The sequence below is a fragment of the Theobroma cacao genome, chromosome 7 (genome assembly GCF_053813885.1).
Source record: "Theobroma cacao isolate CCN51 chromosome 7, ASM5381388v1, whole genome shotgun sequence".
Lineage (NCBI taxonomy): Eukaryota > Viridiplantae > Streptophyta > Magnoliopsida > Malvales > Malvaceae > Theobroma > Theobroma cacao.
This window is the reverse complement of record NC_142645.1, coordinates 34,629,748-34,640,359: the sequence shown is the minus strand read 5'-3', so window position 1 is coordinate 34,640,359 and position 10,612 is coordinate 34,629,748.

Sequence of the window (10,612 nt, the reverse complement as noted above, 5' to 3'; positions counted from 1 at the left end):
ATTTACCCTCACGCATTCAGTCATGGTCATCGATCAGAAGAGTTAATTAAGTCATCTAAATTGCTGGTAAAGAATAATTGTAGCGAGTTGTGCACGGTGAAGTTATTGCAGTTGGCCCATGTGACCATTCAAATCGACGAGCTACTCGTTTTTCTTGTAACATGCTTTCCAATTCCCATCTAGTCATTATTCCTCAATTGACTGTCTTTCTTTCTAACGTGGGATTCACACTTCCAATTTGAATACGTAGGACATTCCTCGACTTTCAATTGCTTTTCCATATTAATTGACAAATGATATTTGAATAACATATTCCAGATGGGACATCCAAGTAGTCAATTGCTCATTTGCTCTGCCCAAACTTGAAGACCCCGAAACTCGTTTACTGTTCTGGCTGGTTAAGGTCACTACTAACTTCCCAATTCCATGATTAAGATCACAACTATGCAAAGGTTTACCAAGATTTGGATCTTGAATCCGGCTAGTCCCATTGGCCGTCCTCTTTTAAAACTTAAATTTGATTTCAATATTACCTATAAATAATGCCAAGAGATTTAACTTCAATGAAAAATATTCAAATTAAATAATAATTTTAATTTAATATAGTTTACATCCAAATTTAAATATATATATATATAATAAAATCTAAAAATTCAAATCAGATTACACTCTTTTGTTTAGTCTACTAAGCAATTTAGTTTGCTAAACTACTTAACCTAGTCTGAACTCATGAGACGTGATGTAATAGGCATTTATACATATATTCATAGCATAATTAAATTTAAGGTAAAATACTCTATCACCCCTAACATTTAATCATAATTACACACGAGTCCACTAGTTTTCAAATAAATACTTCACTCTAAACAACTAAACAATGTTAATATTTAAATTGAAATATCTAAAATATCCTTCTCTTTTTTTTTTTAACTTTTTTTAGGCCGGCGAATGATATTCCTTACTTGACTAGCCACCTTGTGGTTAGATCTAGCTCGGATCCGATCAGATTTCTCAAGAAGCACTAGATCTAGTGCTTCCAAGACCACCAACATAGGTGCTTCCTAGGGAACACGTGAATAGTGCTCCCCAAGGAGCATTTGTGCTCCCTAAGGAACATGCGAATGGTGCTCCACAAGGAGCACCACCTGAAGGGAGGGATTTCAAGCCGAAGTTGGATCTGGTACTCCCCGACCGAAGCTGAATTTGATGCTCTAGCTAAGGGATAGGTTTTCTTTTAATAAGAAAAAATAAAAAATAAAAAATTATAGTTTATATAATGTGGTAATTTTTAAAAGTGATTAAGGGTAAAATTATCTTTTCAATATTACCATATCATCAAACCAAGGAAAATATTAATGGTAGACTAATAGCTGGACTTATGTGTCCAGGGAAAAATATTGTTTTGGAATGAACTGTTCATTTTAAAAACTTATAAGCCCGTATAGAATTATGACTAAAAGTTAAGGAATAAAAGATATTTTACCCTTATATTTATTCCATTTATCATTTACACAATGATTAGTCAAATGCTTCCTTAAATGAAATTGTTAAGTCAATATTAAAATGGGGACAGAAGCACCAGCAGGAGAAAAAGCAAGAATGTGAAAAGCAGGGGAGGTTTAGGTGCAAGGCGGCATAGACTACTTTTGAAGTATATACACTTACCGCCTAGATAAGAGCATAGGCAAAACTTTGATTCTTAACCTTAATTAGTAAAAAAATTTTGGTTTTTAGAGTACAAGTACAAATATACAAAGGTTAACCAAGATTTGGATCTTGAATCAAGCTGGTCCAATTGGGCCTCCTCTTTTAAAAGCCAACTTCAATTTCGATCCTATCTATCTATTTGTTAGTTATTTTATTATTAAAATAATAAAATAGTATTTTATATTAATATGTTAATATATTAAAATATATTTAAATTTTAAAATAAAATAATATTATAACTTAATCGAACTCTTACGTAAAAAATCCATGCCTAAGCCTAATTCAAATCAGGTCAAGGTCCATGAATCTAGACAAGTAACTTAATGCTTAAACATCTCTAAAAGTTGTATTTTTTTTTTATATCTAGGGTAAGGGGGGATTCAAATCGTGCTCTTTAGGTAAGGGAAAGTTGTATTCGTACATGTTTCTAACATTTATTTTTCTTTTTTCTTATAAGAAATATAAGCAATATAAACTAAATCTTATATCTCTATTACTCTATAAGTGTTTTTTTATGAGATTATATTTACAAGTAAAAATTAGAATTGCATCAAATAACTACTAATATATACTATAAAATAAAAAAATTAATAATAAACTAAAAGATTTTGACCCATGAAATAGATTTATATAATACAGTAATAAAATTTATTGGGACTGGGTTATCATAGCATAACATAAAACTAAGACCGTTTTGAAAATTCAATAAATTAAAGACAACATTCGAAAGCAATCAGCTCATGAAGAAAAGAAAATGAAGACAAATACTTGCCTCCAAAATAAAGTAAAAGGAAACAACTGATTATTGGATAAAATAAAAGCACCTTGACATTGAGGTACAATTGAACCTACACTTGAACTTCATTTTCTCGATTTGGGGTTCAAAGGAGTCAAATGGAAACGCCAGCAACATGATGCTATTTTCATCAAGCCCACCTGTTTGAATCCTTCCAAAACTTGGTTCTGAACTTATTCAGCATAGCAACAACATTTTTCATGTCAATCCTCTCTTTTAGCCACTCTTTTGAACATTCTAACACAAATTGCAAAATAGACAATGCACAATCTTTTATTGCAAAATGTTTTCACTTCTTCTTATTGATTGGCAAATTGGAATCCACATCTATAGTTAATTCATATGGTAATGACTCAATCACCCAATGTTTTAAGCTCATTTCTTCAACAACCATTTCATTCGTGGGCTTTTGTCTTGTTAAAGTTTTAATTAAAAGAATGCCAAAATTGTGCACATCACCTTTTAATATGAAACAACTCCTTGTGTTCCGTATTCTACATGTAAGTCATTAAAACCATCATCAAAGTATGTAATGATTTTACATGAATGATCATAAATGATAAAAAAAGGTTTCAAGTTCAAGCATTACATGGTCCCATATACACAATTGTTGCTAGTGTTATGGTTTGTACTGTTGAATCCTCCTCTTCACCTAACAACTTTGCAATATCAAAATCACCCAAATGTGCAACCATATCTTCATCTAATAGAAAATTGATGGGTTTTAAATCACAATGAGCCATAGGAATTGGCTGACCATGATGGAGGTATTCCTAATACAAAGGCCACATCAATCATAATGTTCAACCTATGCAAGATATCAAGAAAAGAGTTATGAGAATAAAACCACTTCTCAAGGCTTCCATTAGGCATGAACTCAAGCACCAAAGCTTTAAAATCAACATTGCAGTAACTATTGATGATTTTGACTAAAGTTCGGGGTGAATGTTGCGCAAAACCTCACACTCATTGTTAAAGCTCTTAAATGAGTTCATTTGAAAGAGTACTTTGGTATACCAAGCTAAAATTTCCTACACCAAGTAATTTGCTTTCACTAAAACCATTTGTGGCTTGATGAAGCTCTTAGTATGAAATTTTCTCCTATTTGCAAAAACATTCGAATTTTCTTGATCAATTTTTTGCTTTGAATGCCTTTTTCGTCTTTGCAAGAAAAAGACAATTAAGGCTAGTATTAATAATGTCGAGCCAGCTAGCAATAAAATAAATATTATAAGCTTAATAGCTTTCCTTGAATGTTTAGCAGAATCAGTTTTGCATGGTGGGAGTTGTAGTCGAGTTGCACCACATAGCTCTTCATTCCCCATAAATGATTTAATCGAGTAATTGGCAAAAGGTCCTTCGTTAAGAATTTCTTCATGTAGTCTATTGAAGGAGACATTCAAATACTCAAGATGCAAGGGTTTTTGCAAGGACTTTGGAATAATTCTAAAGAAATTATTCCTTGATAGATCCAAAAATTGCAATCCTATCAGCCCACCAAATAACTCAGGTATAGACCCATATAATCTGTTATCGGATAATGATAGATAAGTTAAGTCTTCAAGATCACCAATTTTACTAGGAATTTCACTTGATAATTAATTTTCAAAAAAATTAATACTAGTAACAACCTTCCACTTTCCAATGTCAACTGGGAGAGCCACGCTAAGAAAATTGGAAGACAAGTTTAGTTGCAAGATATCTATAAGCCTTGTGAAGGTTAAGGTATTGAGTTTGCAAACTTATTGGAGCCCAAATATCAATGGTGTTGTGTGCTTTGCTTGTGTGATGTGAAATGTGCTTAAAATTAAATGCAAAATACAAGTAAAGACTACATGCAAGTGTACACGATTGCAACGAGTAATAAAGTGGTAAATAAATTGTCGATCCATTGAGGAATTGTTTCTAATTCTATCACTAAATACTAATTTCAAACTAAACTAATTCTATCCAAGAGTCTACAATTGAGAAATGGTCAAAATGAAATATAATCGCTAAAATTAATCTAGAAATGCAAGTAAATTGAATTGGAAATGATGGACAAAGAACTAGGATTTTGGTTTTAACTAATTCTTCGTTTGGACTTAAGATTGACTAACTACTTACTTTTATGAAAAATTAATCTTAGCCTAGGATTAATTTAATTGTGGAGATATCGTACAATGGCCTAACTTAATTTAATTCTTTATACGTCTATAGCTAATTAATTAAACTAAGTTCCTTAAGTATAGGTCCTATAAATTGACTGTATGTGATTAATAGGTGTATGTCTATCCTATTAACAAATCACCCAATTAATTCTTATTTGCAATGATCATATACTATCTAAACCACGGTCATTTTAGACTAACTTTGTCAAGTCTTATCTAAAAACCCAAACACAACCTATTGGTGATCAGTCAATAAAATGGGAAATAAGTATAGATTTGAATAAACATTAGATATTCCATAAAAACAAGTAATAGTCAATCAAGCATCCAAACTATACATTCATCTTTACCATAATCCTAGAAAGGATAGTTTAGCCTAACATTTCCATTGCCCACAACAAAATTTCAGCAAAATAAAGCATTTATACAAGGAGATTTAGAGAGAGAAAAATAAAGCTAGTGAGAGAAAACTCTTTTGGTGAAGCTTTGTCAAGCTTCTCTTCAAGAATTCCTCTCTTTTTCTCCTTGTGGAAAAGTTCCCTTTTGCCTTTATTTCCTCTTCAAAAACTCTCTTTTCTTAGCTCAAAAACATAAATTTATAACCCTTACTTTCAGCCCTAGGCATAAAAACCTGTGCAAAAATTTCTCATTAAATGATGTATTTCGGCTACAGCCAAAATGGATTCTCGCTATAGCTAAAATAGATCTTGTTGCAACCAAAATGGATTCTCGCTATACTGAGAAAGTCTTTGACTTGAAGTGCCAAGGATGGCTAAAAATCTTGTTGCAGCCAAAATGGGATCTCACTGTAGTGAGAAACTTGTTGTCTTACACTATGCAGTCTGTTGTAATCAGTCAACTTTCTCTATATTCTTTACCATGATCCCTTTTGAACTATGTCAAGTGTTGAACATTAAAGTTGTTGCTCTTCCTCTTAGCTTTCCATAGGTCTAAGAATTGTAATCGGAGTTTTGTAGCTTAAGATATGCTCCAATTACTACAGCATGGTCTGAGGTCAACTTAAGCAAAAGTGCATGATCCTTTGCAAATTTGACTTCCAAGCTCTTTTGCACCTTCACTAACATATAGCATAATCAATAGAAGGTATAAACAAGACTTAATAACATGAAAATAAACTCAAATTACTTAATTAAATACTAAAGCATTCATAAAATAAATACTAAGAAGAATATAAAAACATCCAAGGCCTAAATTAATCAAAAACAAGACGATATTAGTCATTTTTAAGCTTAAAAGAAGGCAAGATAACTCTATATAATAGAGTTTTCAGATGGGGCGCTATAAATCCTAAAAATTTACCAAAAGATACTCTAAAGGCACACTTTAAGGGATTCATCTTTAATTGATGTCGATGCAATCTCTCGAATACTTGGCGAAGATCTTCAAGATGATCAACTCTTTGTTTGGACTTAACCACCAAATCATCAACATAGTATTCAACATTCTTGTAGAGCATATCATCGAATATCTTCTACATCGCTCATTGATAAGTGGCGTCTGCATTCTTTAACCCAAAAGGCATAACTTTGTAACAATACATTCCTTTAGGAGTTCAAAATGTAGTGAGCTCTTTGTCCTTTGGATCCAAGCGAATTTGATTATAACCAGAGGAGCCATCCATAAAAGATAAAGCCTTATGGCCAGTTGTTGCATCCACCATTATTTCCATCAAAGGGAGAGAAAAATCATCATTTTGGCAAACGTTGTTCAAGTTTCAAAATTCATGCAAACTCGAATATGACCATTTTTCTTTCTAACTAGAACAATATTTGAAATCCAAGTAGGGTACTTGACTTCTCGAATAAAGCTAGCCTCAATGAGTTTATTGACCTAAACCTCAATTTGAGGAATCAAGTTAGGGTGAAGATGTCATTGAGCTTGTTTAATGGGTCGAACACTTTTCTTCATTGCTAAATGATGTACAACAACTTTAAGGTCCAATCTTGACATTTCTTTGTAAGTCCATGCAAAGACGTCTTGATACCTTGTCAAGAGGTGAAAAAAAGAATTTTTATCTTTAAAAGTTAAATTATCACTTATAAAGATTGGACGGGATCTTCTATAGTGCTTATATTAACTTCTTTTAATTCATCAATAGTAGGTCGATTCCCTTTTTCTAAAGATGGGGGAACCTCTTAGACATCTTCTTGTTCAGATTTTTCATCACTTTTTACTATAGACACGTGATTACATGTAAAGATTTCAATTTCTTCTTACTCTTCCTCTTTTGAAGATAATGCTTATTTAGTCACAACCACAATGTGTCTTCTAGCCTTTAATGTTTGATCATTTGTTACAATCCATTCACTTTTTCTTTTCATTTGTGAAGGGATGATGCTATGGAAATCTTTTGATTCTTGTATCATGAAGTTTTTTTCGTTCTTTTTTTAAAAAGGTTTTTTTTCCTACCATTGAACATGCAGACTTTCTAGAAGTCACTTTTGTATGATCTTTCTTAATATGATTAAACACTGAGCCTCGATTTAAAGGCATGCTCAATCGATCATAAATAGAAGTTTGAGTTGTGGTTGTGCCTAAACAGTTGAAAACTAAAAGTTTAGATGACTCCACTAGGTTTTCTTCCTTGTTGTGAATTTTTTTAATTGTTATAAATCTTGAAGCTTCTTTATAAATCTTCAATTTTAAAGGTGTAAATCCTAACCCTGATTTTGTATCTTTGACAACATTTGTCTTTTTTCTACCAAACTTTATGATTCTTGAAGGGATCTTGTGGAGTTTCTTTGGTTGGTTCAATAGGCTCGGGTACCAATTTGGAAACGTCTTCTTGCTTGTAGCTAGCCTTTATTAAAAGCTTATAGAGATTAGGGTCAAAACCATTAGCTTTTTAATAAGGAAGATCATTATGCTCAACTAATGGTCTTTTTGTTGGCCTTACAAATCCCTTTAATGGAGACTTAACAACTTTTGACTCTTCTTAACTAACAAGTGACAAAGTCAAATTTTTTAAGCCTTCGATAAGACCATCATTTTCCTTTGTAGATGAAAATGGTTTCTTTCCTTTTTCCTTTGACTATTTTCCTTCATCATTTCCCTAATCATGTTTGGGTTGTACCTCTTCCACAAAGGTACTTTCTAAATAGAACTTGGCATCAGCCAAATATGCCTCTACTATAGTAAATGGTTTAGTGTCTGCGATGACTATCTTCACTTGCTCATTTCTACAATATTTGAAGCATTGATGAAGTGTTGACAAAACTACACCATTTTGATGCATCCAAGGCCACCTTAACAATATGTTGTATGTTGTGTTAGCATCAATCACTTGAAACAATGGATTGGATTCCATGTCATCAATGAAAAGTTGAAGCCTAACTCTTCTTACAACTTTTTTTCCTTCAAGATTGAAACATTGGATCATCAGGTGACTTTTTGATAATCCATCAAGAGGCATTCCAATCTTTTTTATTGTCTTTAATAAGAGTAAGTTGATAGTAGATCCATCATCTACCTGGATTCGATTGATCTTCTATTCACGGCTATATCCCATAACCAAAAGAGGTTGATTATGGGTGGGTAAACCCAACAATAAGTCTTCATCCAAAAATGTAATTTCTACACCATAAGAGGAATTAAAATCCAACTTAATTTTTTCTTCATTCCCAACATCTTCATCAATTTGGAAACATGATGTGGGAATTGGATTGTCATCTTTGTATTGAACTAGTATGAACTAATTCAATGTCATTGGTTGTCTAGGCCTTCGCATAATTGAATTCTCACGCTTGTTTACTTTTATTGGCATTTTCTTTGGCATCACTTTCTTGGATGGTTGTTTCACCATTTTGGATATTCTTTATGCTTGCTTGTCCTTGAGAGGATTTTTCTTTCCTCTTCTTTGACGAGTAACTAGGATCCATCCTTCATTGTCTAGATCCTCAATTGTAGAACCGCAAGCTTTGCCCCTATTATCTTGAGGATTAGATGTTTCCTCTGCATTTGCAGCTACTTTTTTCAATTCAAAGTTTTGTTTTCCATTTCTAACTTCAAGAGTTCAAAATCAATTTTGGACTGTTAGAGTTCAATTTGAAGCATATTCCTTTTATCAAAAATAGAGTTATACTCATGCTTAATTTTCTCTAACTCATTATCCAAGGACATGGCCTTTTTTCTCATGGTCTTATACTTTAATGCAAGTTTTTCAAATTCAGCATATAAACAGTCAGTTCATCTTGGAGTTCATCATAAGAAATATCACATGATTTAGATGTTACCTTAATTTCTTCTTCTTTAGCCATCAGGCAAAAGTTTGCTCTTTCTTTTAGTTTTTTTTTTTTCTTTTTTTAACCATGTTGTTACCATCATTACTGTTTTTGGTTTCTTCATTTTTTCTTTGAGATTTCTTTTTTGAGTAATGGGATTTTGATCTGAAGTGTCCAAGTTTCTTGCATTCAAAATAGACCATTTCAATCTTTCTTATTGAGATCACCCTTATGCTTATTTTTCTAAGAGGAACCTTTATCCCTCTTGTAATTTTTTTCCCCCAACCTTCTGCCTTTTTGTCCCATTAACTTGCTAAATCTTCTAGCTATCATGGCTAGCTCTTCATCATCACCACTTAACAGCTTTTCTAATTCTTCCTCGAGTGTGTTGATCTTGAGTGGAAGATTTTTCCTCTTTTCTTTGGCTTTTTTCTTTTCCTTCTCTTCTTCTTCTTTCATTTCAAGTTCATGTGTGTAAAGTGAGCCACAAATTTCATCAAGTGTGACTATATTAATATCTTTAGCCTCTCAAATGGCTGTAACTTTGGGTTTTTAGCCTTTTAGGAGGCATCTTAGTAATCTTCAGGAATGGTTTTCCCACATTGATTGAGTTTTTTTGTAATGTTGGTAAAACATGGAATAGATGTCTTTACCCAGTTCGATTTTAAACATTTCATAATTATAGGTGAATAGAGCAATTTTGGACTCCTTTACGTGTGAAGTCCCTTAATGAATAACTTTGAGTTTTTCCTAAATCTCCTTAACTGTAGTATAGCTAGAGATTTTATTGAATTCTAAAGGGGTCAATGCACAATGTAGGGTGTTGATAGCTTTCAAATTAGTTTAAACCTTTTTTCACTTCAACCTCAGTCCACTTAGCTCTCGGCTTAGGCATTCTCTCATTTGTAGCAAAACTAAGTGACGTGGGAACATTAGGTCCTTCCATGATTACACTCATAGTTCATAGTCAAAGGCTCTAATAAATATAAATATCCTATTACTTCAATAAGTATAATTCGATCTATCAAATAGAGGAAGCTTATTTGTGGATTGATCCTCAGCAACAACAGATTTTTACAAAGCCATAAAGATCTCCTCTAAGGATGTTAAGCCTTAAATAAAGGGTTTGGCTCTGATAGCACTTATTGGTCCCGTTAAAGTGTTAGAGGGGGTGAACAGCACTAAAAATCCTAAAATCAGCCCTTTTGAATGTAAAGCTTTTAACCAGTTAGAGGGGGGAAGATTTAAAGCTTGTAGTAGCTAAAATACACTAAGTAAAGAAGGGTAGAGAGAAATGGACAATGCAAGAGTATTTATAGCGGTTAAGTCTCTTTGACCTACATCTACTGCCTTGATATCTTAATCAAGGATTTGTAGCCCTAACTTCACTATGCCAATGGAGTTAACAACTTCCACCAAGCTTTTACAAGGTGAGCTTTTAACCCAAGCTCAAATCCTTTACAATGATCTTTTAAAGTGCTTCCCACACTTTAAATTCCTAAGAAAAAGAAGAAAATGAAGTACAACTAGAAATCTTTACAAATCTAGAAAGATTACAAGTAAGCTCAAACACCTTTTTTGAAGCAGGAATGAAAAACAAGTGTTTTTAGTGAAGGATATTTAGCTTTTTGCTCAAAATCGCTCCTTTCTCATTTAATCTTTTTTCTTTAACCATTGGAACTTCAATTTATACTTGAGGATTCAGATTGTTCTGTTAA